The sequence below is a fragment of the Pleurodeles waltl genome, chromosome 11 (genome assembly GCF_031143425.1).
Source record: "Pleurodeles waltl isolate 20211129_DDA chromosome 11, aPleWal1.hap1.20221129, whole genome shotgun sequence".
NCBI lineage: Eukaryota > Metazoa > Chordata > Amphibia > Caudata > Salamandridae > Pleurodeles > Pleurodeles waltl.
In genome coordinates this window covers 938144708-938172596 of record NC_090450.1, presented here as the reverse complement: position 1 = coordinate 938172596, position 27889 = coordinate 938144708, and the positions used below count along the sequence as shown (strand labels likewise).

The following is a 27889-nucleotide window of genomic DNA, read 5'->3' as shown; positions in this document are numbered from 1 at the left end:
AACTTTGTGAGTGCGGGGACACCATTACACGCGTGCACTACATATAGGTCACTACCTATATGTAGCTTCACCATGGTAACTCCGAATATGGCCATGTAACATGTCTATGATCATGGAATTGCCCCCTCTATACCATCCTGGCATAGTTGGCACAATCCCATGATCCCTGTGGTCTGTAGCACAGACCCTGGTACTGCCAAACTGCCCTTCCTGGGGTTTCACTGCAGCTGCTGCTGCTGCCAACCCCTCAGACAGGCAGCTGCCCTCCTGGGGTCCAGCCAGGCCTGGCCCAGGATGGCAGAACAAAGAACTTCCTCTGAGAGAGGGTGTGATACCCTCTCCCTTTGGAAAATGGTGTGAAGGCAGGGGAGGAGTAGCCTCCCCCAGCCTCTGGAAATGCTTTGTTGGGCACAGATGTCCCCAATTCTGCATAAGCCAGTCTACACCGGTTCAGGGACCCCTTAGCCCCTGCTCTGGCGCGAAACTGGACAAATGAAAGGGGAGTGACCACTCCCCTGACCTGCACCTCCCCTGGGAGGTGTCCAGAGCTCCTCCAGTGTGCTCCAGACCTCTGCCATCTTGGAAACAGAGGTGCTGCTGGCACACTGGACTGCTCTGAGTGGCCAGTGCCACCAGGTGACGTCAGAGACTCCTTGTGATAGGCTCCTTCAGGTGTTAGTAGCCTTTCCTCTCTCCTAGGTAGCCAAACCCTCTTTTCTGGCTATTTAGGGTCTCTGTCTCTGGGGAAACTTTAGATAACGAATGCATGAGCTCAGCCGAGTTCCTCTGCATCTCCCTCTTCACCTTCTGATAAGGAATCGACCGCTGACCGCGCTGGAAGCCTGCAAACCTGCAACATAGTAGCAAAGACGACTACTGCAACTCTGTAACGCTGATCCTGCCGCCTTCTCGACTGTTTTCCTGCTTGTGCATGCTGTGGGGGTAGTCTGCCTCCTCTCTGCACCAGAAGCTCCGAAGAAATCTCCCGTGGGTCGACGGAATCTTCCCCCTGCAACCGCAGGCACCAAAAAGCTGCATCTCCGGTCCCTTGGGTCTCCTCTCAGCACGACGAGCGAGGTCCCTCGAATCCAGCGACACCGTCCAAGTGACCCCCACAGTCCAGTGACTCTTCAGCCCAAGTTTGGTGGAGGTAAGTCCTTGCCTCACCTCGCTGGGCTGCATTGCTGGGAACCGCAACTTTGCAAGCTTCTCCGGCCCCTGTGCACTTCCAGCGGAAATCCTGTGTGCACAGCCAAGCCTGGGTCCACGGCACTCTAACCTGCATTGCACGACTTTCTAAGTTGGTCTCCGGCGACGTGGGACTCCTTTGTGCAACTTGGGCGAGCAACGTTTCACGCATCCTCGTAGTGCCTGTTTCTGGCACTTCTCCGGGTGCTACCTGCTTCAGTGAGGGCTCTTTGTCTTGCTCGACGTCCCCTCTCTCTGCAGGTCCAATTTGCGACCTCCTGGTCCCTCCTGGGCCCCAGCAGCGTCCAAAAACGCCAAACGCACGATTTGCGTGTAGCAAGGCTTGTTGGCGTCCATCCGGCGGGAAAACACTTCTGCACGACTCTCCAAGGCGTGGGGGATCCATCCTCCAAAGGGGAAGTCTCTAGCCCTTGTCGTTCCTGCAGTATTCACAGTTCTTCAGCCTAGTAAGAGCTTCTTTGCACCAACCGCTGGCATTTCTTGGGCATCTGCCCATCTCCGAGCTGCTTGTGACTTTTGGACTTGGTCCCCTTGCTCCACAGGTACCTTCAGACAGGAATCCATCGTTGTTGCATTGCTGATTTGTGTTTTCCTTGCATTCTCCCTCTAACACGACTATTTTGTCCTTAGGGGAACTTTGGTGCACTTTGCACTCACTTTTCAGGGTCTTGGGGAGGGTTATTTTTCTAACTCTCACTATTTTCTAATAGTCCCAGCGACCCTCTACAAGGTCACATAGGTTTGGGGTCCATTCGTGGTTCGCATTCCACTTCTGGAGTATATGGTTTGTGTTGCCCCTATTCCTATGTTTCCCCATTGCATCCTATTGTAACTATACATTGTTTGCACTGTTTTCTAAGACGATACTGCATATTTTTGCTATTGTGTATATATATCTTGTGTATATTTCCTATCCTCTCACTGAGGGTACACTCTAAGATACTTTGGCATATTGTCATAAAAATAAAGTACCTTTATTTTTAGTATAACTGTGTATGGTGTTTTCTTATGATATTGTGCATATGACACTAAGTGGTACTGTAGTAGCTTCACACGTCTCCTAGTTCAGCCTAAGCTGCTCTGCTAAGCTACCATTATCTATCAGCCTAAGCTGCTAGACACCCTATACACTAATAAGGGATAACTGGGCCTGGTGCAAGGTGCAAGTACCCCTTGGTACTCACTACAAGCCAGTCCAGCCTCCTACAAATATTAATATTCATTTACTGTACGAGATGTACGAAAATATGTGCATGTTGCGTCATTTTTTCCGACGCATACATGATGGGCGTCATATTTTTGAAACGTACAGGAATGCACATGCTGCTGAGTCAAATCTGAAATATGATGTAACTTATATTTTGCTGTCTAAATCTGTGAAATTTTTGTATACATTCAGATTTGACTCTGCATTCTGTGCACTCATGTACGTGACCAAAATATGACACCCATGCTGTATGCGTAGAATTATGATCAAATCTTTTTGTTACGTCTTCATGTTTTTAACTTGGGGAAGGTGATTTGTCAGGGTCAAACGGGGCAATGTGATACACATTTGTGTTTGGATATGCCACATGTCCATTGTTGTATGTATGGCAGGCATTCACACAGTAATGGTGTGGATACGTTACATAATGTCTTTTCCATATTTGTCAACATATTTGTGGCAATTGCTGATGGCTGTTTGGAAATGATGGATGGGATACCATGATGTATTCCTTCTCCAAATTTGGTCCACACTTATGATGGTGATGCTTTTATCTGGAGTCCTAACAGGGAGTGCAATGGTCACTTACAGTTATTATGGGGCTAACCATGTCCTAGCCTCATTTTGTGTTTGTGCTTTGTGTTCTACTCTTGACATGTAGGCCACACATGTACCTTATGCATGTGTTTGGCTCACAAGTACAGGATTTGTGTATGTTTGTGGGACCGTAGAAGTGGACTTAGGCCCCCAGCACCCTAGGATTTGACCATCCTGATTAGTTACAGTATCCATGGCTTGGCTTAATATTTTATGGGAAACCTGCAGCAGCAGGCTAATGTAAGGCCATATGGTATGTATGACTGTTGAGCATTCATTCATCTCATTAGCCCATTAGAAGTTTGCAGTAATGATGATTTTGAGCTGACATGCCTACCATTTCCCAATGACTATGTTTGGAAGACTCTGAGCGTTCCTGATGTTCTGGGGAATATTCTTTAGTGGGTGTCTGTGTCCCTTTCTGCATTAACTGGTTAAGTGGCATGTCACATTCTTCCTGCTAGGTTCAAACTGGGACCCGACTGTGATGGTCTACTTTCAATAATTTGGTTGATTGTATGACATATGTGTACATGTGTGTTGGTATGTGGATCCACTATCACCTGTCTGGGTGTATGTTGTCACTGTGACATCCAGGTCTCCTCCTGAGTTAGTGGCAGCTAATGTTGTCCCAATTGTGTTTTGCTCATATCACCCACTGGAGAGAAGCCATTGATGACATGGTGACGTACACATGGATGGTCCCACCCTGTCTCTGACCACATGTGATGTGACTTTCACATGATCTACTTTTTTTGTCTGGGTGCAAGACTGTCTCAGGTGTTTTGATGTAGCATGTGGATTTGCCACATTTGTACTCATGTGGGCCTCTGTGTATGGCAATGTATCATGTCACATCCTACCCTCTGTGCATACAATTGAAATGTTATTTTTTGTTGTGATGATTGTTATGGCATTGTTGGTCAAGGAGACCACATTCTTCGTCAGCATTTTATAAGTAAAGGTGCTCAGTAATGCATGGACCAAAGCATGATGTGGTGTTTGATATCTGTGTTTATTTACAATAGTGTAATACAGGTGATTATTATACATTAAGCAAAAAAATTATTTACAAGCTGCTGGCGCCTACGCTGTCCTGCTGCCGTGTTGGGTTGTCCCCCCTCCTGTTGCGGCCCAGCATCCTCCTCTTCGTCATCCTCAGGCATGCCTGGGTCCAGTTCAAGGAGGGGAATGTTCCTCTGGACACATATATTGTGCAATATGGCACAAGTGAGGATGATTTTGCACACCATCTCTGGGGAATAGAGTAGGCTCCCGCCAGTGATGTCAAGGCAGCGGAACCTAGACTTTAGGATCCCAAAGGTCCTCTCCACAATGCTGCGGGTCCTCTTGTGGGCGTCATTGTATGCCCGCTCTGCAGCAGTGATTGGGTTCCCGAATGGTGTCATCACCCAAGGCTGGATGCCATACCCCTGATCAGCTGAAAGAGAAAGAGAATGGATTGAATTAGATGTAGGAGGCAGTGTTGTACGGATCTTTGATGGCTGTAGTTGTCTTGTGTTGTCTGTGACTCTTTTGTGTACTAATGTTCCAACCTATGGTTGTTATTGAAAACTTTGCTTTGATATATTTTCCCTTGGCTGAGCAAGTGTTTGTTGGCTAACCGTTTGTCAGAAGGACTGTTTTTGTTGTTGCAGTAGAGTGTTCCCTCCCTAGCATTGTGACTAGTGATACAGTTGTCTGTGTGTCCTCACTGGGGGTGTGATGTTAGTTCCATGCCGAGTTAAAACGTGAAAGTGTATTTGACACCTTCATGTGCATGAGCCCAGGCCATCCCATACCTTTTGACTTATGCATTGTATTAGTGTACAGGTTATTTTGAGACTTCCAATCTGTAAAGTGACATTTGGCCAACCACACTCATTGATGTCTTCACATTAGGCTGTGGATTAAATTCCAATGTGTGACAGGTTAAATGTTGACTTCTGACACATGGCTAGTGATGTGAGTACCTCAGTGTGTTCCTGGCTAGGTGTTGCTATTGTGGTGTATGTGTTGTTTGTCCTAGAGGGTTTGTGTGCGGTGTGTGTATGGGTTTGTTTTTTGTCCTTACCAACAAGTAGTCCATTGCCATAGCGTCCATCCTGGAAGTGTTGGTTGATGGTGGAGTGACGGAAGATGAATGCGTCATGTACACTCCCAGGATATTTGGCCACGATGTTGGTGATCAGTCCTTGGTGATCGACTATGGCCTGCACGTTGATTGAATGTGTGTGCTTCCTGTTGCGGTAGAGGTGTTCTGAATCAGCAGGTGGCACAAGGCGTACGTGTGTGCAGTCGATTGCACCAAGGACGTGCGGGAAGCCACTGATGGCGTAGAACCCCTGTTTAATTTCCTGCTGCTTCTGCAGTGTGTTAGGGAAGCAGATATGGCGGGGTGTCAGGCGAATGATGGCATCCAGGACTTTAGGCAGGAATGCAGAGAATGATGGTTGGGATATTCCACCAACCAGGGCACCAGTTGTCTGAAAGGAGCCACTTGCCAGCAGGTGTAGTACGGCAAGCAGCTTTGTTTCAGTTGGGATAGTGCGGGGTGTCACTAAAGTGGGGGCCAACTGTTGTTCGATATTTGCCAGCAGCTGCTGAATGGCCTGCCAGTTCAACCGGTACCTCTGGATGATGTCCCGTTCCCTGAGGCCATGCAGGGTTGTTCTTGGGCGGAATATCCTGTCCTGCCTTCTGCGCTGTCTTTGGGGTCCCTGCTGTTGTTGTTGTAGCTGCTGTTGTTGCTGCAGGGCTCTGCGTCTACGTGCACGTTGAAGAAACAGCACCTCCATAGCTCCCTGTTGCTGCTCTGCTGCTCTGTTGTTTGTTCTGTGTCTTCTGCTTAAGTACAGGTGTGTTTGCCCCATTTTAACGCCTGCCCTGACCCAGGCGTTAAAATTTAACGCTATTCGTGCTTTGCGTCATTTTTTTGCGCCGCCTACGGCCCGGGAGACATTTTTGCCCGGAAGCATAAATACGACGCACCGCTGTATGCGTGGGTTTTTGGACGGGAACGCCTACCCTGCATGTCATTAACGCAGGGCGGGGTGCCGCTTCCAAAAACTCACGCACATAGCGCCATTCCCCTTGTGCGCCGCATCGGGCGTCAGGGTATAAATATGGGGCATCGTTTGCGCTGAATGTGCGTCAAAATTTTTGACGCACATTCGGCGCAACCGGAGTATAAATATGGCCCAGAGTTTATTTTCTTTTAGTTCACTGTTTTCGATTTAGTTTTAGTGTGTCGGAGTTTCTGCATCCGGCAGGCACTTTCAGGATGCTTTCGTCTTGATTAGTTTTCGTATTTCTGTTGGAAGCCGTTTGTTATCAACAGGATAATGCGGAGAAAGTTCGCTCAGACTGTATGCAGTGTTTGAAACAGAACGAGAGCTGACGAAGGTGTCGAGCGTGACTTTTAACGTTATATAAAGTGGCATATTTAGGAGCCCCTAGCGCCTCCTTGCTCCACATTTCCGTCCTTTTTTTTAGACGCAAATGTGGCCCAACGAGGCCAAAAACGCCGCGCCGTTTTTTAAATGCGACGTTACCATGGTGGCGTTAGGGTGGCGTTCAGGGGCTCAAGATAAGTGGCAGCTCCACTTTTCATAAATCTGCCCCAAAGTGCATTTCTAAACCGCTTCAGGGCACTCAATTACAGATGTTACCGAGCTCAAGGACAGAGGCGTACCATCTATTGGTACAGCAGGTGCCCAGGGGGCCGCTTTAACCCTAATTTTTCCCGTATTTTATCATTCAAACAGCAACAAAAGGGCCCATTTCCTTCCTTGCACTAGGGACCATTTTTTCACCTGAGAGGGATGAAAAGCTATAAGGTATATTTGAGAGCCCCTAGCGCCACTTTAGTGCTGCCATAGCGTCATTTTTTTTTTACGCTAAGGCAGCGTTAAAGTGGCATTTTCCCCGGACCGTATTTACAAAGTGGCTCAATGCATGCATTGCACCACTTTGTAAACCCTTGCGTCATATTATGTATGGAAGGATGCAAGGAGGGCGTTCCTGCACTAGGAGAGGCGTAAAAATGGCACAAAGGAATCTACGAGATTCCTTTGTGCCATTTTTACCTGCAATTTTTAACATTGTTAAAAAGAGGCTGACATTGGTTACAATGGGCCTCTGGGTGCTTTGCAGGGTTAGCGTCATTATTGTTTATGCTAATCCTGCAAAGCACCGGACTAGCGTAAAAAATTATGAGGCTAGTCACCCTAACTACTGCCATGGTGCGCCGTATTTTAAATACGGCACTACCATGGTGGCGTGAGGGGGGCGTTAAGGTGCGCAGGAAAAATGACACTGCACCTAGTGCAAGCACAACTTTTCATAAATCTACCCCTGAGCGTGTATGCCCTGTTTGAATACTACGACAATGAGGTCACACAAAGATTCCTTGCATGGTTGCCTCGTCCAACTCAGCTACCAGATCCGGCACATGTGTAGACAGAACGAGCACAGGGCACAGAACGTACACAGCGGCATGTACCATGCACGCAATAAAACTTAGGGCCAGATTTATGAAAAGTGGAGCTGCACCCAGTGCAGTGTCACTTTTCTTGCACCTGTAGAAAAGCACCCTCTTTTTGGCATGGTTACCCCCATTTTTTGCCTAATGTCAGTGTGTTTTTAACTGTGTTCACTGGGATCCTGCTAACTAAGACCCCCAGTGACTGTGCTCTCTTTCTCTAAATTCAGTTGTTCATGGTCTTTTTCACTCCATAATTGGTATACTGGTGCCCCCATGTAAGTTCCTAGTATATAGTACCCACGTACCCAGGGCACTGCGGCACCAGGAGTCCCACATGGGCTGCAGCATGTATTATGCCACTCATGGGAGCCCATGCAAAATCTCTCTGCAGGCCTGCCATTGCAGCCTGCGTGGAAGGGTGCGTGCACTCTTTTTACTACAGGTCACTGAAGCAGGTTACTGTAAGTCACCCCTATGGCAGGCCCTCCTAGCCCAGAGGGCAGGGTGCATGTACCTGTGTGTGAGGGTGCCCCTGAATGAGCTGAGGTGCCCCCACAAACTCCAGCTCCATTTTCCTGGACTTTGTGAGTGCGGGTAAGCCATTTTACCTGTGTACTGGACATAGGCCACTACCTATGTCCGGCTACATAATGGTAACTCCAAACCCAGGCATGCTTGGTATCAAACATGTTGAAATCATACCCCAATACTGTTCCCAGTATTGGTTGTATGATCCCATGCACTGTGGGGGCTCCTTTGTGGACCCCCCAGTTTTGCTCCTACCAGTTTGCAAGGTCTTCCTGGGCAGCCTCGCTGCTGCCACCCTCCAGACAGGTTTCTGCCCTCCTGCTGCTTGAGCAGCTCAAGCCCAGGAAGGCAGAACACAGGATTTCCTTTGGGAGTGGGATTGGGAGATAACCCCTCTCCCTTTGGAAATAGGTGTTACAGGGCTTGGGAGGGGTAGCCTCCCCAAGCCACAGGTATGCTTTGAAAGGCACATTTGGTGCCCTTCTTGCAGAAACTGGTTGGCACCAGTCCAGGGATACCAGTCCCTGCTATGGTGCGAAACTGGACAATGTAAAGGGGAGTGACCACTCCCCTGTTTATCACCACCCCAGAGCTCCTACAGGGGATCACTTGGTTCTGCCATCTTGAATCCAGGATGGGCGAGAGGCCCCTGGGAGCATCTGAGTGGCCAGGTCAGGCAGGTGACGTCACAGCCCCCTCCTGATAGGTGGTCACCCTGCTAGGTGACCAATCCCCCTTTTAGGGCTATATAGGGTCTCCCTCTTGGGCGGGTCCTCAGATTCGACATGCAAGATTCCAACAGGACTCCTCTGCAATGTTTACTTTTACTTCTGGCCACTGGAACCGCAACTGGACTCCACAGGAACCGACAATCTGCAGCTCCAGTGACGACTTTGCCTCTGCAACATTGTTTCTCTGGCTCCTCCCAGCTCCTGCAACATTTCCCTGGCTGTGCACCCTCTGAGGGTGGTAAGTCATCAGTCTGCACAAAAGAAGTAAGAAGGAATCTCGCTTGGAGTGAAGGAGTCACTCCCCAGTATATGCAGCCACCAACGGCTCGACAACCAGCCACGTGGCCTCTCTCCTGCAACTCTGTGTGCATCCTGCAACCCAGGTGGTGGTCTGAAGTTGTCCCCTTGGTCCTCTCTAACAGATGCCTATCTTTGGAGTGGGTGAGTCTTTGCCCCTCCTTGCATGACAGTACTCCTGTGCACCACGACTCTAGCAGCTACCAAGGCTTGTTGGCTCTTCATCCAAGGAATCTTCAGGCTCCATGTAGTCCTGTCCTCCAGCTCTCGTCTCTGACATGGACAGTCTCCTTCCTGCTACTCCAGTGATTTGGAACTCTCTGCCAGGTGTGCTGAGTGGGCCTCACCGCGACTCCTGTTCTTGCTGCCAGCGGGTCGCCTGTGGGGCCTCCATCTTCGTCTCAAGACTCTTCTAGTTCGTGGGGGTCACCTGGGACTCCCCTCCATGGGTTGAGTCCCCTCTGACTCTCCTGGTCCCCAGCATTTCTACAAACTTTTTTTTTAGGAACTCTTGCCATTGCCAAGTCTTGTTAGTGGTTTTCCCTCACCACTTATGTGCTGCATCTCTCCTCGCGATGTGGAACACCGACTGCATCACTCCTGGAACTCCTCTTCTGCTCTTGTGCTGCACAGCCGGCTCCTGTCCTTCCTCGTCAACCTGGTTCAGCATCACCAGAAGGGTGGGTAGTGGCTCCTGACCCAACAGGACACTCCAACTGGAACTGGACTGCTCCCCTTCTTTTGCAGGTCCTCTTCTGGCAGACTCCATCTTCAGTTTCTTCCAGTCTTGCTTGGGTCTTGCATTGTCCTTCTGCAAAGTTTCTCTGTGGGTTTGGGTGAAAAACAGGTAATTACCTCTCTTCTCCAGGTCGCTGGGGGTCACTCTTGTATTTACCTATTGGGGTCCCAAGTGCGTTCAGCTCCCCTCTACAGGTCTTACTCACCTGGGTGGGGGTCCGACCTTCACATTCCACTTTTTTAATACATGGCTTGTTCTCCCCCTAGGGTTCCTGTTGCATACTGTTCTTTCACTGTTTTCTATTGCATTTCAATGCCTTTTCCTATGTACCAGTGTGTATATATAATTGTGTTTACTCACCTGCTAACAGAGCATAACCTATATAGTAATTTAGTATTGATGTTACCAAATAAAGTACCTTTATTTTTGTAACACTGTGTGGTTCTTTCATGTGTGTAAGTGTTGTGTGACTACAGTGGTATTGCATAAGCTTTGCATGTCTCCTAGATAAGCCTGGCCTGCTCATCCACAGATACCTATAGAGAGCCTGGCTTCCTGGACACTGCCTACACTACACTAATAGGGATACCTCGACCTGGTATAGGGTGAGAACACCTTAGGCATATACCACACACCAGGCCAGCTTCCTACATTGGTGGTCTAGCGTCGGGATAAGCACTTGCAATTGCCTTACCACTCTGCCACTGGGTACTTTCCACAGGAAAGGCTAGTACTGTTAGGTACACAATACATCTAGTATTAGGGATCTAGTCTCCTGAGTTTGGGTAAGCTAGGGGTTGGTATAGCCCTTGCTCCAAACTTTGCTGGGAGCCTAGTGCTAGAGTAGTTAGGGACTCTACACCACTCTAGCTAGCTGACATGTCTTCAGCAGAGCATACCTCTCAGCCCATGGATTCTCCCTATGAGAACCGGACCTTCCAAGAACTTAGGGAGATATGTGCTGAGAGAAAGCTGAAGACAGGGAGAAATCCCAATAAATTCTACTTCTGGGCCTGCTCCTCCAGGATGGCCAGGAACATGCTGGTAGCCAGGAGGTGAGGAGGAAGAAGGAGAGTCTGACCGTCCAGTGCTAGAAAAAGATGATTTAGCCACTGAGGTGGGTCAGGAAGTACCCAAGGAGGATCAGGAAACGTCTAGACACACCCACAGTCCTGTCAGGAGCACTGTTAGCAGTTTAAAGGGGGGTCACACCAGTAGGTCCACCTTTGTCCATAGAGGGCTGGTTGAGAGGGTGTCCAAGAATAGGAATAGATCCTCCTCTGCCCACTCTCACATCTCCTTGATATCTGAGGGAACCCACTGCTCAACTTCAGGGGAAGAATCCCTAGGCAGGGAACTCAGGCAACTGAGAATAGAGGAAGCCAAGCTGAGGCTGCAGTAGCAACAGCTAGCCTTAGATAGGGAGGCCTTGGCAGTGGAGAGAGAAATGCAGGGGTTGGGGTTAGGACCCCTATATGGCAGACGTACTAGTTTCAGGGACAACAGGGTCAAGGAGGACTCTTTCGACTCTAGGAACCTGAACAAAGTAGTCCCACCTTACAAGATGGGTGATGACATGTACAAGTGGTTCACTGGTCTGGGGAGGGCCGGTAAGGTACAGCGGGTCCCTCAGAGGCAGTGGGCAGCTATTTTGTGGCTCTCCTTCTCTGACAAGGGTATGGACAGACTCCTCACAGTCAGAGAAGAAGATGCAGACAACCACACAGTTTTAAAATCTGCACTTTTAGGTGCCCTTGGTCTGACTACTGAACAATATGGAATCAAGATGAGAGAGACCAGGGAAGAGTCCTCACAGAATTGGGTTGATTTTGTGGCCTGTTCCTTGAAGGCCCTGGAAGGCTAATTGCATGGGAGCAAAGTCAATGATTATCAGGGCTTATACAGCCTAATCTTAAGAGAGCACATTTTGAATAATTGCGTGTCTGATCAGCTGCATCAGTACCTGGTGGACTATGATCTGACCTCTCCCCAAGAACTGGGTAAGAAGGCAGACAAGTGGGTCAGCACCAGGGTGAGTAGGAAGGCTCACACAGTGGGTGACCACAAAATGAAGGAAGCAGGTTAGTCTCAGTATAAGTGTGGGGACAAAGATTTAAAAAAGTCTTCATCAGCCCACAAAACCCATCTGGTGATGGCAACAAATCCTCCTCTTCCTCTTCCTACTACAAAAAGCCTTGGTGTTATGTTTACAAAAACAAAGGCCGTAGGGCAGGGGAGAGCTCCTGCCCTATGAAAGGCACCACTAAGTCTTCCACCACCACTACCCCCACTTGTACTTCTAGTTCCCCTCACAATAGCAGTAGCGGTGGGACTACTAACAGTAGTCAATCTAAGAGTGTATCTGGGCTCACCTTAGAGTCTGTAGTGGGGTCTGGGCTAGTTAGAGAGACCACTGAGGCTGTCTTGGTCCCTGCTGGGGGCATTGACTTTGCCACCCTTGTTGCCTGTCCCCTTAATATGGGTATGTACAATCAGCATCCCCTCATAAATGGTGGTGAGGCTGAGGCCTACAGGGACACAGGTGCCAGGCTCACTATGGTGACTGAAAACTGGTGTCTCCTGAGCACCACCTACTTGGTCACACGTAATAAGTGGCTGACATTCAGAACAAGACCTTGTTCCACCTCATGGCAGTTATTGATTTCAGCTGGGTGGGTGGGTGGGTGGGGGGAGGGGGGTGTTACAGGTCCTAAAAAGGTTGTGATTTCCTCAGACCTAACTGTAGAATGTCTACTAGGGGACGACTTGGAGACCTCAGCTTTGGCAGAGGTGGAATTGGAGGTGCACACAGCAATGCTGAGCATCCAGGGCATATCTATGCCCTTACCAGAGCACAGGCTAAGAAGCAAAAAGAGCAAGGAACCTTGGATCCTGGAACAATGGCCTAAGAGCTTCCTAAATCCAAGGGCAGGAACTGTAAGAAGTTATGCCCTACTCCAGCCGCCAGTGAGGATTCAACTCTTGAGGGTTCAGAATCCACTCCCTGGGTGGAACCTACACCAGAGGAGCTTCAAGCTGACACAGCTGAACTCTTGGGTGCAGGGGGGCCACCAGGGATGAGCTCAGTAGGGAACACCAAGTTTATCCAACACTGGAGAGCTTGAGGCAGCAAGCTGCAGCACAACAGGCAGGGGATGTTAGTGGCACCCATAAGGTGTACTGGGAATACAGACTCCTTTATTCAGAGTCCAGGGATCTCAAAGTTGGTGCCACCAGAAGATTGGTGATCCCTCTGAAATGTAGGGAATTTCTGTTGACCCTTGCACATGACATTCCACTGGCAGATCACTTGGGGCAAAGTAAGACTTGGGACAGGCTTGTCCCGCACTTTCACTGGCCCCACATGTCAGAAGACACAAATGTGTTTTCTCGCTCCTCTGTCACTTGTCAAGACAGGTGGCAACCCAAAGGCCCCCCTCACTTCCACTTCCAGTGGTTTTGGTTCCCTTTGAGAGGGTTGGGGTAGATATTGTTGACCCCTTAAACCCTCCATCAGTCTCTTGGAACAGATGTATACTGGTGGTAGTGGACAATGGCACCAGGTACCCGGAGTCCATTCCTCTTAGGACCACTACAGCTCCTGCAGAGGCCAAAGCCCTCCTCATTATCTTTTCAAGGGCGGGCTTCCCAAAAGAAGTGGTATCAGACAGAGGTGCAAACTTCATGTCTGTATACCTGAAAGCCACGTGGAAGGAACGTGGTGTGACTTACAAGTTCACCACCCCTTACCATCCCCAGACAAATGGCTTAGTAGAGAGATTTAATAAAACTCTCAAGGGTTTGATAATGGGGCTCTCTGAAAAACTCCGCAGGAGATGGAATGTCCTATTACCATGCCTTCTCTTTCCCAACAGGGAGGACCCTCAGAAGGGTGTGGACTACGGCCCATTTCAAGTTCTGTTTGGGCACCCTGTTAGAGATCCCCTTGCTTTTGTTAGGTAAGGCTGGGGACAACCTCTCAGGCCCCCAAACAAGACATAGTGGACTATGTGCTTGGCCTCAGATCAAGGATGGCTGAGTACATGAAGAGGGCTACTAAAAACCTTCAGGCCAGCCAGGAGCTCGGGAAGCAATGGCATGACCAGAAGGCTGTCCTAACTGTCTACCAGCCAGGACAGGAAGTGTGTGTCCTGGAGCTTGTGGCTCTCAGGGCACTCCAGGCAAAGTGGAGTGGTGCCCACACCATTGTGGAGAGAAAAGGGGGGGGTCAGCTACCTGGTAGACCTTGGCACTCCCGGAAGCCCCCATAACCCCTATTATGATAGGTCAGACATGGCTCTGCTCATGGCTACTGATGAGCGACAGGAAGAGGAAAGAGACCCTCTCCCTGACCTCTTCTCCCACAATACAACTGATGGCTCAATTGATGGGGTAGTCCTTTCTGTCTGCCTCTCTGAGTCCCAAAAGGAGGACTGTAGAAACATCCTAGGGCAGTTCTCAGAACTCTTCTCCCTGACACCTGGTCAGACCACACGGTGTAAACACACCATTGACACAAGAGACAGTTTACCTGTGAATAGCAAAATTTACAGACAACCTGACCATGTGAGGGAGTGCATCAAATCTGAAGTTCAGAAGGTGCTAGACCTAGGGGTTATTGAGCCCTCAGATAGCCCTTGTCCAGCCCTGTAGTGCGTGTCCCAAAACCTCACTCCCGAGATGGAAAAAGAGAAATTAGGTTTTGTGTTGACTACAGAGGTCTCAAAACAGTTAAAAAACACTGATGCTCTTCCTATATCTAGGGCAGATGACAAGTATCTGAGCACCTTTGACTTGACTGCTGGCTACTGGCAGATCAAGTTGGCAGATGATGTTAAACCCAAAACAGCATTTTCCACCCCTAGTGGGCATTATCACTTTACAGTGATGCCCTTTGGGTTGAAAATTGCACCTGCCACATTTCAGAGGCTGGTTTATAAAGTTCTACAGGGGTTGGAAAGCTTCAGTGTAGCATATCTGGATAATATAGGTGTATTTAGCTCCAGCTGGGAGAATCACCTGGTCTACCTAGGACAGTGGTCTTCAAACTTTTTTGGGCAACTCCCCCCCCCCAGAAAACTTTTTTAGAGGTTGGGCCCTCCCTCCCCACCACTACCAGAGGACAATTTCTGTATTTTGGTACTCTGCATCATCAACAGCTATCACCACCTGCATATCCCAAATCATAGCTGGTTATATTTGGCAAATAATATTGAACATGTGTTTAGCAAACTGAAGATTTGTGACTGCCTATGGGCCTCACTTACAAGAATCGGATGCGCCGACATTGATGCGTCAGATTTCTTCTGTTTCCCTATGATCCCCTAACAACGTCATAGATCCTCTGTATTTACAATACAGAGCTCCATGGTGCACGTTTTCACAGATGCATCAGAAAGTGTGATGCATCTGTTGGCGCTGAGCTTACGCATTGTTGGACAAGATCCGTAAAATGACACTGCTCTAGCAATGTGAGGAGGCTCTCCTTGGAAAAACCCCAGCATCAATTTTACGCCTACTCTGAGTAGGCGGTACAGTTTTGACGCAGTGAAGTCTCAAAATGACAAAGTGAAATGTAAATTTAACTGCGTCAGAACTATGTGGCTTTCTCCCTGGTAAGGCCTACCCTGCATACATTATACCTGGGGAAGGTATAATGTGACGGAAAGCTTTACAAACTGACGCATTGGGCCCCGTGTGTCAGTTTGTAAATCTGCAGCAGTTCTGTGCACTGCTAACGTCACTGGTGCGCCCATAAAAAAATGATGCAGCAGTGGTGTAAAGGGCATGTTAATTAGGCCCACAATATCACGGTCCCCATACTTTTTTACGGACTTCAACCGCTGCTTCCAGTTTGTTGGTATAGTCACAGCAAAGTAGCAAACATAAATGCATACAGTATTCTCCAAAGTGTCGGTTCTGCTTTACACACACGAGCAGAATATTGGTTAGCTGCTGGTGTGCTCTCTGACCTACTTGAAGCGATTCTTAGCAAAAATATCTCCTTCGACTGTTGAAGAGACATATAGGTCTTTGAAGTTACTACTTATATAAATAAGGGGGCAACATTGATGTTTTCTTATTGCCCCCTTTCTTCCCCTTAATATGAGTCCACCATTTCCCGAGTTTCTCATTTTACAGATGTTCTCCGGCACACTCTAAGATGTTTTCGAAACGACGAAACCAAAATTTTATTTTTTAAAGGTGTAAATGAAATGCAGCAAATGCAACTGTGTAGCTCAATGAAACGGCTCACCTGCAGTAAGTGCTGTATCGAAAAATGTAGTTTACCATTTACATTTCTTTCAATGATTACCATGCCTCCTTGGTAAACATTTGAAGACATGCTTTAAGAATTCGTGCTTCTTCCATTTCCACACCACATCGCTAGCAGCATGGACCCCATCTTCACATGAAGAGCATCAAACCTGTAACTAGGATGCAGCGCTACCTGTGCAACTATTTAGCATAAAGGCCCATATTTATACTTTTTGACGCTAAACTGCGCTAACGCAGTTTAGCGTCAAAAAATTTAGCGCCGTCTAACGCCATTCTGAAGCGCCATGCGGGCGCCGTATTTATGGAATGGCGTTAGCCGGCGCAAGCAGACCGGCGCTGCCTGGTGTGCGTGGAAAAAAACCACGTAGACCAGGCAGCGCCGGCGTAGGGGGAAAATGGCGTTAGGGCGTCTTAAAATGGGGCAAGTCAGGTTGAGGCAAAAAAATCGCCTCAACCCAATTTGCGCCATTATTTTCGACGCCCAGACGCCATTTAAATGACTCCTGTCTTAGTAAAGACAGGAGTCATGCCCCCTTGCCCAATGGCCATGCCCAGGGGACTTATGTCCCCTGGGCATGGTCATTGGGCATAGTGGCATGTAGGGGGGCACAAATAAGGCCCCCCTATGCACACAAAAAAAAATTAAAAATATAAAAAATTATACTTACCTGAACTTACCTGAATGTCCCTGGGGTGGGTCCCTCCATCCTTGGGTGTCCTCCTGGGGTGGGCAGGGGTGGCAGGGGGGGTCCCTGGGGGCAGGGGAGGGCACCTGTGGGCTCATTTTGAGCCCACAGGCCCCTTAACGCCTACCCTGACCCAGGCGTTAAATAGTGGCGCAAATGCGGGGTTTTTTGACCCGCCACCTCCCGGGCGTGATTTTTGCCCGGGAGTATAAATACGACGCATTTGCGTCGCCGTCATTTTTTTAGACGGGAACGCCTTCCTTGCATCTCATTAACGCAAGGAAGGCGTTCACGCAAAAAAATGACGCTCTTTACTCATACTTTGGCGCTAGACGCGTCTAACGCCAAAGTATAAATATGGCGTTAGTTTTGCGCCGAATTTGCGTCGAAAAAAACGACGCTAATTCGGCGCAAACGGAGTATAAATACGGGCCAAAATTTCCCAGAGTTCTGTGCTCGCCGGTATGGAATATTTGGGGCAGAGAGTGGACGGAACCTGATAAAACAATCCTAACAAAGTGTATTATTTTGCCTGTTAGAAGCCAGTGGAGGTGTAGTAATTCTTGGACAACTAAACGTTTCCTTGGTCTTTGTATCATGAGGTGGTACCCCGAGACGCACCTTTATTCGCCTTTTTATTGTTAGCTTTGCGCAGTGGCAGTATCGTAGCCAATGAGGTCTAACCGAGGCGCGATTATTGCTTATTGAAAACTTTACCCAATACCCCGCCATGACGATTTGAAATATAGTCGCTATTGGCAATTTTTGACAGTCTCCAAGGAGACTGAATATTAATGTATAAAAATAAGAATTTTTTTAGTAGTTTATGTGAACGTGTTGATGTCGGGTAGACCACACAGAGTTTATTTTCTTTTAGTTCACTGTTTTCGATTTAGTTTTAGTGTGTCGGAGTTTCTGCATCCGGCAGGAACTTTCAGGATGCTTTCGTCTTGATTAGTTTTCGTATTTCTGTTGGAAGCCGTTTGTTATCAACAGGATAATGCGGAGAAAGTTCGCTCAGACTGTATGCAGTGTTTGAAACAGAACGAGAGCTGACGAAGGTGTCGAGCGTGACTTTTAACGTTATATAAAGTGGCATCTTTAGGAGCCCCTAGCGCCTCCTTGCTCCACATTTGCGTCCTTTTTTTTAGACGCAAATATACGCAAATGTGGCCCAACGAGGCCTAAAACGCCGCGCCGTTTTTTAAATGCGACGTTACCATGGTGGCGTTAGGGTGGCGTTCAGGGGCTCAAGAAAAGTGGCAGCTCCACTTTTCATAAATCTGCCCCAAAGTGCATTTCTAAAGCGCTTCAGGGCACTCAATTACAGATGTTACCGAGCTCAAGGACAGAGGCGTACCATCTATTGGTACAGCAGGTGCCCAGGGGGCCGCTTTAACCCTAATTTTTCCCGTATTTTATCATTCAGACAGCAACAAAAGGGCCCATTTCCTTCCTTGCACTAGGGACCATTTTTTCACCTGAGAGGGATGAAAAGCTATAAGGTATATTTGAGAGCCCCTAGCGCCACTTTAGTGCTGCCATAGCGTCATTTTTTTTTTACGCTAAGGCAGCGTTAAAGTGGCATTTTCCCCGGACCGTATTTACAAAGTGGCTCAATGCATGCATTGCACCACTTTGTAAACCCTTGCGTCATATTATGTATGGAAGGATGCAAGGAGGGCGTTCCTGCACTAGGAGAGGCGTAAAAATGGCACAAAGGAATCTACGAGATTCCTTTGTGCCATTTTTACCTGCAATTTTTAACATTGTTAAAAAGAGGCTGACATTGGTTACAATGGGCCTCTGGGTGCTTTGCAGGGTTAGCGTCATTATTGTTTATGCTAATCCTGCAAAGCACCGGACTAGCGTAAAAAATTATGAGGCTAGTCACCCTAACTACTGCCATGGTGCGCTGTATTTTAAATACAGCACTACCATGGTGGCGTGAGGGGGGCGTTAAGGTGCGCAGGAAAAATGACACTGCACCTAGTGCAAGCACAACTTTTCATAAATCTACCCCTGAGCGTGTATGCCCTGTTTGAATACTACGACAATGAGGTCACACAATGATTCCTTGCATGGTTGCCTCGTCCAACTCAGCTACCAGATCCGGCACATGTGTAGGTTGCACGAGCACAGGGCACAGAACGTACACAGCGGCATGTACCATGCACGCAATACAACTTAGGGCCAGATTTATGAAAAGTGGAGCTGCACCCAGTGCAGTGTCACTTTTCTTGCACCTGTAGAAAAGCACCCTCTTTTTGGCATGGTTACCCCCATTTTTTGCCTAATGTCAGTGTGTTTTTAACTGTGTTCACTGGGATCCTGCTAACTAAGACCCCCAGTGACTGTGCTCTCTTTCTCTAAATTCAGTTGTTCATGGTCTTTTTCACTCCATAATTGGTATACTGGTGCCCCCATGTAAGTTCCTAGTATATAGTACCCACGTACCCAGGGCACTGCGGCACCAGGAGTCCCACATGGGCTGCAGCATGTATTATGCCACTCATGGGAGCCCATGCAAAATCTCTCTGCAGGCCTGCCATTGCAGCCTGCGTGGAAGGGTGCGTGCACTCTTTTTAATACAGGTCACTAAAGCAGGTTACTGTAAGTCACCCCTATGGCAGGCCCTCCTAGCCCAGAGGGCAGGGTGCATGTACCTGTGTGTGAGGGTGCCCCTGAATGAGCTGAGGTGCCCCCACAAACTCCAGCTCCATTTTCCTGGACTTTGTGAGTGCGGGTAAGCCATTTTACCTGTGTACTGGACATAGGCCACTACCTATGTCCGGCTACATAATGGTAACTCCAAACCCAGGCATGCTTGGTATCAAACATGTTGAAATCATACCCCAATACTGTTCCCAGTATTGGTTGTATGATCCCATGCACTGTGAGGGCTCCTTCGTGGACCCCCCAGTTTTGCTCCTACCAGTTTGCAAGGTCTTCCTCGGCAGCCTCGCTGCTGCCACCCTCCAGACAGGTTTCTGCCCTCCTGCTGCTTGAGCAGCTTAAGCCCAGGAAGGCAGAACACAGGATTTCCTTTGGGAGTGGGATTGGGAGATAACCCCTCTCCCTTTGGAAATAGGTGTTACAGGGCTTGGGAGGGGTAGCCTCCCCAAGCCACAGGTATGCTTTGAAAGGCACATTTGGTGCCCTTCTTGCAGAAACTGGTTGGCACCAGTCCAGGGATACCGGTCCCTGCTCTGGTGCAAAACTGGACAATGTAAAGGGGAGTGACCACTCCCCTGTTTATCACCACCCCAGAGCTCCTACAGGGGATCACTTGGTTCTGCCATCTTGAATCCAGGATGGGCAGAGGCCCCTGGGAGCATCTGAGTGGTCAGGTCAGGCAGGTGACGTCACAGCCCCCTCCTGATAGGTGGTCACCCTGCTAGGTGACCAATCCCCCTTTTAGGGCTATATAGGGTCTCCCTCTTGGGCGGGTCCTCAGATTCGACGTGCAAGATTCCAACAGGACTCCTCTGCAATGTTTACTTTTACTTCTGGCCACTGGAACCGCAACTGGACTCCACAGGAACCGACAATCTGCAGCTCCAGTGACGACTTTGCCTCTGCAACATTGTTTCTCTGGCTCCTCCCAGCTCCTGCAACATTTCCCTGGCTGTGCACCCTCTGAGGGTGGTAAGTCATCAGTCTGCACAAAAGAAGTAAGAAGGAATCTCGCTTGGAGTGAAGGAGTCACTCCGCAGTATCTGCAGCCACCAACGGCTCGACAACCAGCCACGTGGATCCTCTCTCCTGCAACTCTGTGTGCATCCTGCAATCCAGGTGGTGGTCTGAAGTTGTCCCCTTGGTCCTCTCTAACAGATGTCTATCTTTGGAGTGGGTGAGTCTTTGCCCCTCCTTGCATGACAGTACTCCTGTGCACCACGACTCTAGCAGCTACCAAGGCTTGTTGGCTCTTCATCCAAGGAATCTTCAGGCTCCATGTAGTCCTTTCCTCCAGCTCTCGTCTCTGACATGGACAGTCTCTTTCCTGCTACTCCAGTGATGTGGAACTCTCTGCCAGGTGTGCTGAGTGGGCCTCACTGCGACTCCTGTTCTTGCTGCCAGCGGGTCGCCTGTGGGGCCTCCATCTTCGTCTCAAGACTCTTCTAGTTCGTGGGGGTCACCTGGGACTCCCCTCCATGGGTTGAGTCCCCTCTGACTCTCCTGGTCCCCAGCATTTCTCCAAACTTTTTTTTTAGGAACTCTTGCCATTGCCAAGTCTTGTTAGTGGTTTTCCCTAACCACTTATGTGCTGCATCTCTCCTCGCGATGTGGAACACCGACTGCATCACTCCTGGAACTGCTCTTCTGCTCTTGTGCTGCACAGCCAGCTCCTGTCCTTCCTCGTCAACCTGGTTCAGCATCACCAGAAGGGTGGGTAGTGGCTCCTGACCCAACCGGACACTCCAACTGGAACTGGACTGCTCCCCTTCTTTTGCAGGTCCTCTTCTGACAGACTCCATCTTCAGTTTCTTCCAGTCTTGCTTGGGTCTTGCATTGTCCTTCTGCAAAGTTTCTCTGTGGGTTTGGGTGAAAAACAGGTAATTACCTCTCTTCTCCTGGTCGCTGGAGGTCACTCTTGTATTTACCTATTGGGGTCCCAAGTGCGTTCAGCTCCCCTCTACAGATCTTACTCACCTGGGTGGGGGTCCGACCTTCACATTCCACTTTTTTAGTACATGGCTTGTTCTCCCCCTAGGGTTCCTGTTGCATACTGTTCTTTCACTGTTTTCTATTGCATTTCAATGCCTTTTCCTATGTACCAGTGTGTATATATAATTGTGTTTACTCACCTGCTAACAGAGCATAACCTATATAGTAATTTAGTATTGATGTTACCAAATAAAGTACCTTTATTTTTGTAACACTGTGTGGTTCTCTCATGTGTGTAAGTGTTGTGTGACTACAGTGGTATTGCATAAGCTTTGCATGTCTCCTAGATAAGCCTGGCCTGCTCATCCACAGATACCTATAGAGAGCCTGGCTTCCTGGACACTGCCTACACTACACTAATAGGGATACCTCGACCTGGTATAGGGTGAGAACACCTTAGGCATATACCACACACCAGGCCAGCTTCCTACATTGGTGGTCTAGTGTCGGGATAAGCACTTGCAATTGCCTTACCACTCTGCCACTGGGTACTTTCCACAGGAAAGGCTAGTACTGTTAGGTACACAATACATCTAGTATTAGGGATCTAGTCTCCTGAGTTTGGGTAAGCTAGGGGTTGGTATAGCCCTTGCTCCAAACTTTGCTGGGAGCCTAGTGCTAGAGTAGTTAGGGACTCTACACCACTCTAGCTAGCTGACATGTCTTCAGCAGAGCATACCTCTCAGCCCATGGATTCTCCCTATGAGAACCGGACCTTCCAAGAACTTAGGGAGATATGTGCTGAGAGAAAGCTGAAGACAGGGAGAAATCCCAATAAATTCTTCTTCTGGGCCTGCTCCTCCAGGATGGCCAGGAACATGCTGGTAGCCAGGAGGTGAGGAGGAAGAAGGAGAGTCTGACCGTCAAGTGCTAGAAAAAGATGATTTAGCCACTGAGGTGGGTCAGGAAGTACCCAAGGAGGATCAGGAAACGTCTAGACACACCCACAGTCCTGTCAGGAGCACTGTTAGCAGTTTAAAGGGGGGTCACACCAGTAGGTCCACCTTTGTCCATAGAGGGCTGGTTGAGAGGGTGTCCAAGAATAGGAATAGATCCTCCTCTGCCCACTCTCACATCTCCTTGATATCTGAGGGAACCCACTGCTCAACTTCAGGGGAAGAATCTCTAGGCAGGGAACTCAGGCAACTGAGAATAGAGGAAGACAAGCTGAGGCCGCAGTAGCAACAGCTAGCCTTAGATAGGGAGGCCTTGGCAGTGGAGAGAGAAATGCAGGGGTTGGGGTTAGGACCCCTACATGGCAGACGTACTAGTTTCAGGGAAAACAGGGTCAAGGAGGACTCTTTCGACTCTAGGAACCTGAACAAAGTAGTCCCACCTTACAAGATGGGTGATGACATGTACAAGTGGTTCACTGGTCTGGGGAGGGCCTGTAAGGTACAGCGGGTCCCTCAGAGGCAGTGGGCAGCTATTTTGTGGCTCTCCTTCTCTGACAAGGGTATGGACAGACTCCTCACAGTCAGAGAAGAAGATGCAGACAACCACACAGTTTTAAAATATGCACTTTTAGGAGCCTTTGGTCTGACTACTGAACAATATGGAATCAAGATGAGAGAGACCAGGGAAGAGTCCTCACAGAATTGGGTTGATTTTGTGGCCTGTTCCTTGAAGGCCCTGGAAGGCTAATTGCATGGGAGCAAAGTCAATGATTATCAGGGCTTATACAGCCTAATCTTAAGAGAGCACATTTTGAATAATTGCGTGTCTGATCAGCTGCATCAGTACCTGGTGGACTATGATCTGACCTCTCCCCAAGAACTGGGTAAGAAGGCAGACAAGTGGGTCAGCACCAGGGTGAGTAGGAAGATTCACACAGTGGGTGACCACAAAATGAAGGAAGCAGGTAAGTCTCAGTATAAGCGTGGGGACAAAGATAAAAAAAAAGTCTTTATCAGCCCACAAAACCCATCTGGTGATGGGAACAAATCCTCCTCTTCCTCTTCCTACTACAAAAAGCCTTGGTGTTATGTTTGCAAAAACAAAGGCCGTAGGGCAGGGGAGAGCTCCTGCCCTATGAAAGGCACCACTAAGTCTTCCACCACTACTACCCCCACTTGTACTTCTAGTTCCCCTCACAATAGCAGTAGCGGTGGGACTACTAACAGTAGTCAATCTAAGAGTGTATCTGGGCTCACCTTAGAGTCTGTAGTGGGGTCTGGGCTAGTTAGAGAGACCACTGAGGCTGTCTTGGTCCCTGCTGGGGGCATTGACTTCGCCACCCTTGTTGCCTGTCCCCTTAATATGGGTATGTACAATCAGCATCCCCTCATAAATGGTGGTGAGGCTGAGGCCTACAGGGACACAGGTGCCAGGCTCACTATGGTGACTGAAAAACTGGTGTCTCCTGAGCAACACCTACTTGGTCACACGTCATAAGTGACTGACATTCAGAACAAGACCTTGTTCCACCTCATGGCAGTTATTGATTTCAGCTGGGTGGGTGGGTGGGTGGGGGGAGGGGGGTGTAACAGGTCCTAAAAAGGTTGTGGTTTCCTCAGACCTAACTGTAGAATGTCTACTAGGGGACGACTTGGAGACCTCAGCTTTGGCAGAGGTGGAATTGGAGGTGCACGCAGCAATGCTGAGCATCCAGGGCATATCTATGCCCTTACTAGAGCACAGGCTAAGAAGCAAAAAGAGCAAGGAACCTTGGAGCCTGGAACAATGGCCTAAGAGCTTCCTAAATCCAAGGGCAGGAACTGTAAGAAGTTATGCCCTACTCGAGCCGCCAGTGAGGATTCAACTCTTGAGGGTTCAGAATCCACTCCCTGGGTGGAACCTACACCAGAGGAGCTTCAAGCTGACACAGCTGAACTCTTGGGTGCAGGGGGGCCACCAGGGATGAGCTCAGTAGGGAACACCAAGTTTATCCAACACTGGAGAGCTTGAGGCAGCAAGCTGCAGCACAACAGGCAGGGGATGTCAGTGGCACCCATAAGGTGTACTGGGAATACAGACTCCTTTATTCAGAGTCCAGGGATCTCAAAGTTGGTGCCACCAGAAGATTGGTGATCCCTCTGAAATGTAGGGAATTTCTGTTGACCCTTGCACATGACATTCCCCTGGCAGATCACTTGGGGCAAAGTAAGACTTAGGACAGGCTTGTCCCGCACTTTCACTGGCCCCACATGTCAGAAGACACAAATGTGTTTTCTCGCTCCTCTGTCACTTGTCAAGACAGGTGGCAACCCAAAGGCCCCCCTCACTTCCACTTCCAGTGGTTTTGGTTCCCTTTGAGAGGGTTGGGGTAGATATTGTTGACCCCTTAAACCCTCCATCAGTCTCTGGGAACAGATGTATACTGGTGGTAGTGGACAATGGCACCAGGTAACCGGAGTCCATTCCTCTTAGGACCACTACAGCTCCTGCAGAGGCCAAAGCCCTCCTCATTATCTTTTCAAGGGCGGGCTTCCCAAAAGAAGTGGTATCAGACAGAGGTGCAAACTTCATGTCTGTATACCTGAAAGCCACGTGGAAGGAACGTGGTGTGACTTACAAGTTCACCACCCCTTACCATCCCCAGACAAATGGCTTAGTAGAGAGATTTAATAAAACTCTCAAGGGTTTGATAATGGGGCTCTCTGAAAAACTCCGCAGGAGATGGAATGTCCTATTACCATGCCTTCTCTTTCCCAACAGGGAGGACCCTCAGAAGGGTGTGGACTACGGCCCATGTCAAGTTCTGTTTGGGCACCCTGTTAGAGATCCCCTTGCTTTTGTTAGGTAACGCTGGGGACAACTTCTCAGGCCCCCAAACAAGACATAGTGGACTATGTGCTTGGCCTCAGATCAAGGATGGCTGAGTACATGAAGAGGGCTACTAAAAACCTTCAGGCCAGCCAGGAGCTCGGGAAGCAATGGCATGACCAGAAGGCTGTCCTAACTGTCTACCAGCCAGGACAGGAAGTGTGTGTCCTGGAGCCTGTGGCTCTCAGGGCACTCCAGGCAAAGTGGAGTGGTGCCCACACCATTGTGGAGAGAAAAGGGGGGGGGTCAGCTACCTGGTAGACCTTGGCACTCCCGGAAGCCCCCATAACCCCTATTCTGATAGGTCAGACATGGCTCTGCTCATGGCTACTGATGAGCGACAGGAAGAGGAAAGAGACCCTCTCCCTGACCTCTTCTCCCACAATACAACTGATGGCTCAATTGATGGGGTAGTCCTTTCTGTCTGCCTCTCTGAGTCCCAAAAGGAGGACTGTAGAAACATCCTAGGGCAGTTCTCAGAACTCTTCTCCCTGACACCTGGTCAGACCACACGGTGTAAACACACCATTGACACAAGGGACAGTTTGCCTGTGAATAGCAAAATTTACAGACAACCTGACCATGTGAGGGAGTGCATCAAATCTGAAGTTCAGAAGGTGCTAGACCTAAGGGTTATTGAGCCCTCAGATAGCCCTTGTCCAGCCCTGTAGTGCGTGTCCCCAAACCTCACTCCCGAGATGGAAAAAGAGAAATTAGGTTTTGTGTTGACTACAGAGGTCTCAAAACAGTTAAAAAACACTGATGCTCTTCCTATATCTAGGGCAGATGACAAGTATCTGAGCACCTTTGACTTGACTGCTGGCTACTGGCAGATCAAGTTGGTAGATGATGTTAAACCCAAAACAGCATTTTCCACCCCTAGTGGGCATTATCACTTTACAGTGATGCCCTTTGGGTTGAAAATTGCACCTGCCACATTTCAGAGGCTGGTTTATAAAGTTCTACAGGGGTTGGAAAGCTTCAGTGTAGCATATCTGGATAATATAGGTGTATTTAGCTCCAGCTGGGAGAATCACCTGGTCTACCTAGGACAGTGGTCTTCAAACTTTTTTAGCCACTCCCCCCCCCCCAGAAAACTTTTTTAGAGGTTGGGCCCTCCCTCCCCACCACTACCAGAGGACAATTTCTGTATGTTGGTACTCTGCATCATCAACAGCTATCACCACCTGCATATCCCAAATCATAGCTGGTTATATTTGGCAAATAATATTGAACATGTGTTTAGCAAACTGAAGATTTGTGACTGCCTATGGGCCTCACTTACAAGAATCGGATGCGCCGACATTGATGCGTCAGATTTCTTCTGTTTCCCTATGATCCCCTAACAACGTCATAGATCCTCTGTATTTACAATACAGAGCTCCATGGTGCACGTTTTCACAGATGCATCAGAAAGTGTGATGCATCTGTTGGCGCTGAGCTTACGCAATGTTGGACAAGATCCGTAAAATGACACTGCTCTAGCAATGTGAGGAGGCTCTCCTTGGAAAAACCCCAGCATCAATTTTACGCCTACTCTGAGCAGGCGGTACAGTTTTGACGCAGTGAAGTCTCAAAATGACAAAGTGAAATGTAAATTTAACTGCGTCAGAACTATGTGGCTTTCTCCCTGGTAAGGCCTACCCTGCATACATTATACCTGGGGAAGGTATAATGTGACGGAAAGCTTTACAAACTGACGCATTGGGCCCCGTGTGTCAGTTTGTAAATCTGCAGCAGTTCTGTGCACTGCTAACGTCACTGGTGCGCCCATAAAAAAATGATGCAGCAGTGGTGTAAAGGGCATGTTAATTAGGCCCACAATATCACGGTCCCCATACTTTTTTACGGACTTCAACCGCTGCTTCCAGTTTGTTGGTATAGTCACAGCAAAGTAGCAAACATAAATGCATACAGTATTCTCCAAAGTGTCGGTTCTGCTTTACACACACGAGCAGAATATTGGTTAGCTGCTGGTGTGCTCTCTGACCTACTTGAAGCGATTCTTAGCAAAAATATCTCCTTCGACTGTTGAAGAGACATATAGGTCTTTGAAGTTACTACTTATATAAATAAGGGGGCAACATTGATGTTTTCTTATTGCCCCCTTTCTTCCCCTTAATATGAGTCCACCATTTCCCGAGTTTCTCATTTTACAGATGTTCTCCGGCACACTCTAAGATGTTTTCGAAACGACGAAACCAAAATTGTATTTTTTAAAGGTGTAAATGAAATGCAGCAAATGCAACTGTGTAGCTCAATGAAACGGCTCACCTGCAGTAAGTGCTGTATCGAAAAATGTAGTTTACCATTTACATTTCTTTCAATGATTACCATGCCTCCTTGGTAAACATTTGAAGACATGCTTTAAGAATTCGTTCTTCTTCCATTTCCACACCACATCGCTAGCAGCATGGACCCCATCTTCACATGAAGAGCATCAAACCTGTAACTAGGATGCAGCGCTACCTGTGCAACTATTTAGCATAACATTTCCCAGAGTTCTCTGCTCGCCGGTATGGAATATTTGGGGCAGAGAGTGGACGGAACCTGATAAAACAATCCTAACAAAGTGTATTATTTTGCCTGTTAGAAGCCAGTGGAGGTGTAGTAATTCTTGGACAACTAAACGTTTCCTTGGTCTTTGTATCATGAGGTGGTACCCCGAGACGCACCTTTATTCGCCTTTTTATTGTT

General features: G+C 48.6%; 1 non-coding gene across 1 annotated transcript; it reads left to right on the top strand.

Annotated features, from left to right (window-relative positions):
- Positions 1-17402: 17402 nt before the first annotated feature.
- LOC138266697 (U4 spliceosomal RNA) lies at positions 17403-17543 on the top strand. The gene has a single exon (XR_011199630.1). It is a non-coding gene; the product is annotated as a U4 spliceosomal RNA (small nuclear RNA).
- The last annotated feature ends 10346 nt before the right edge of the window (positions 17544-27889 follow it).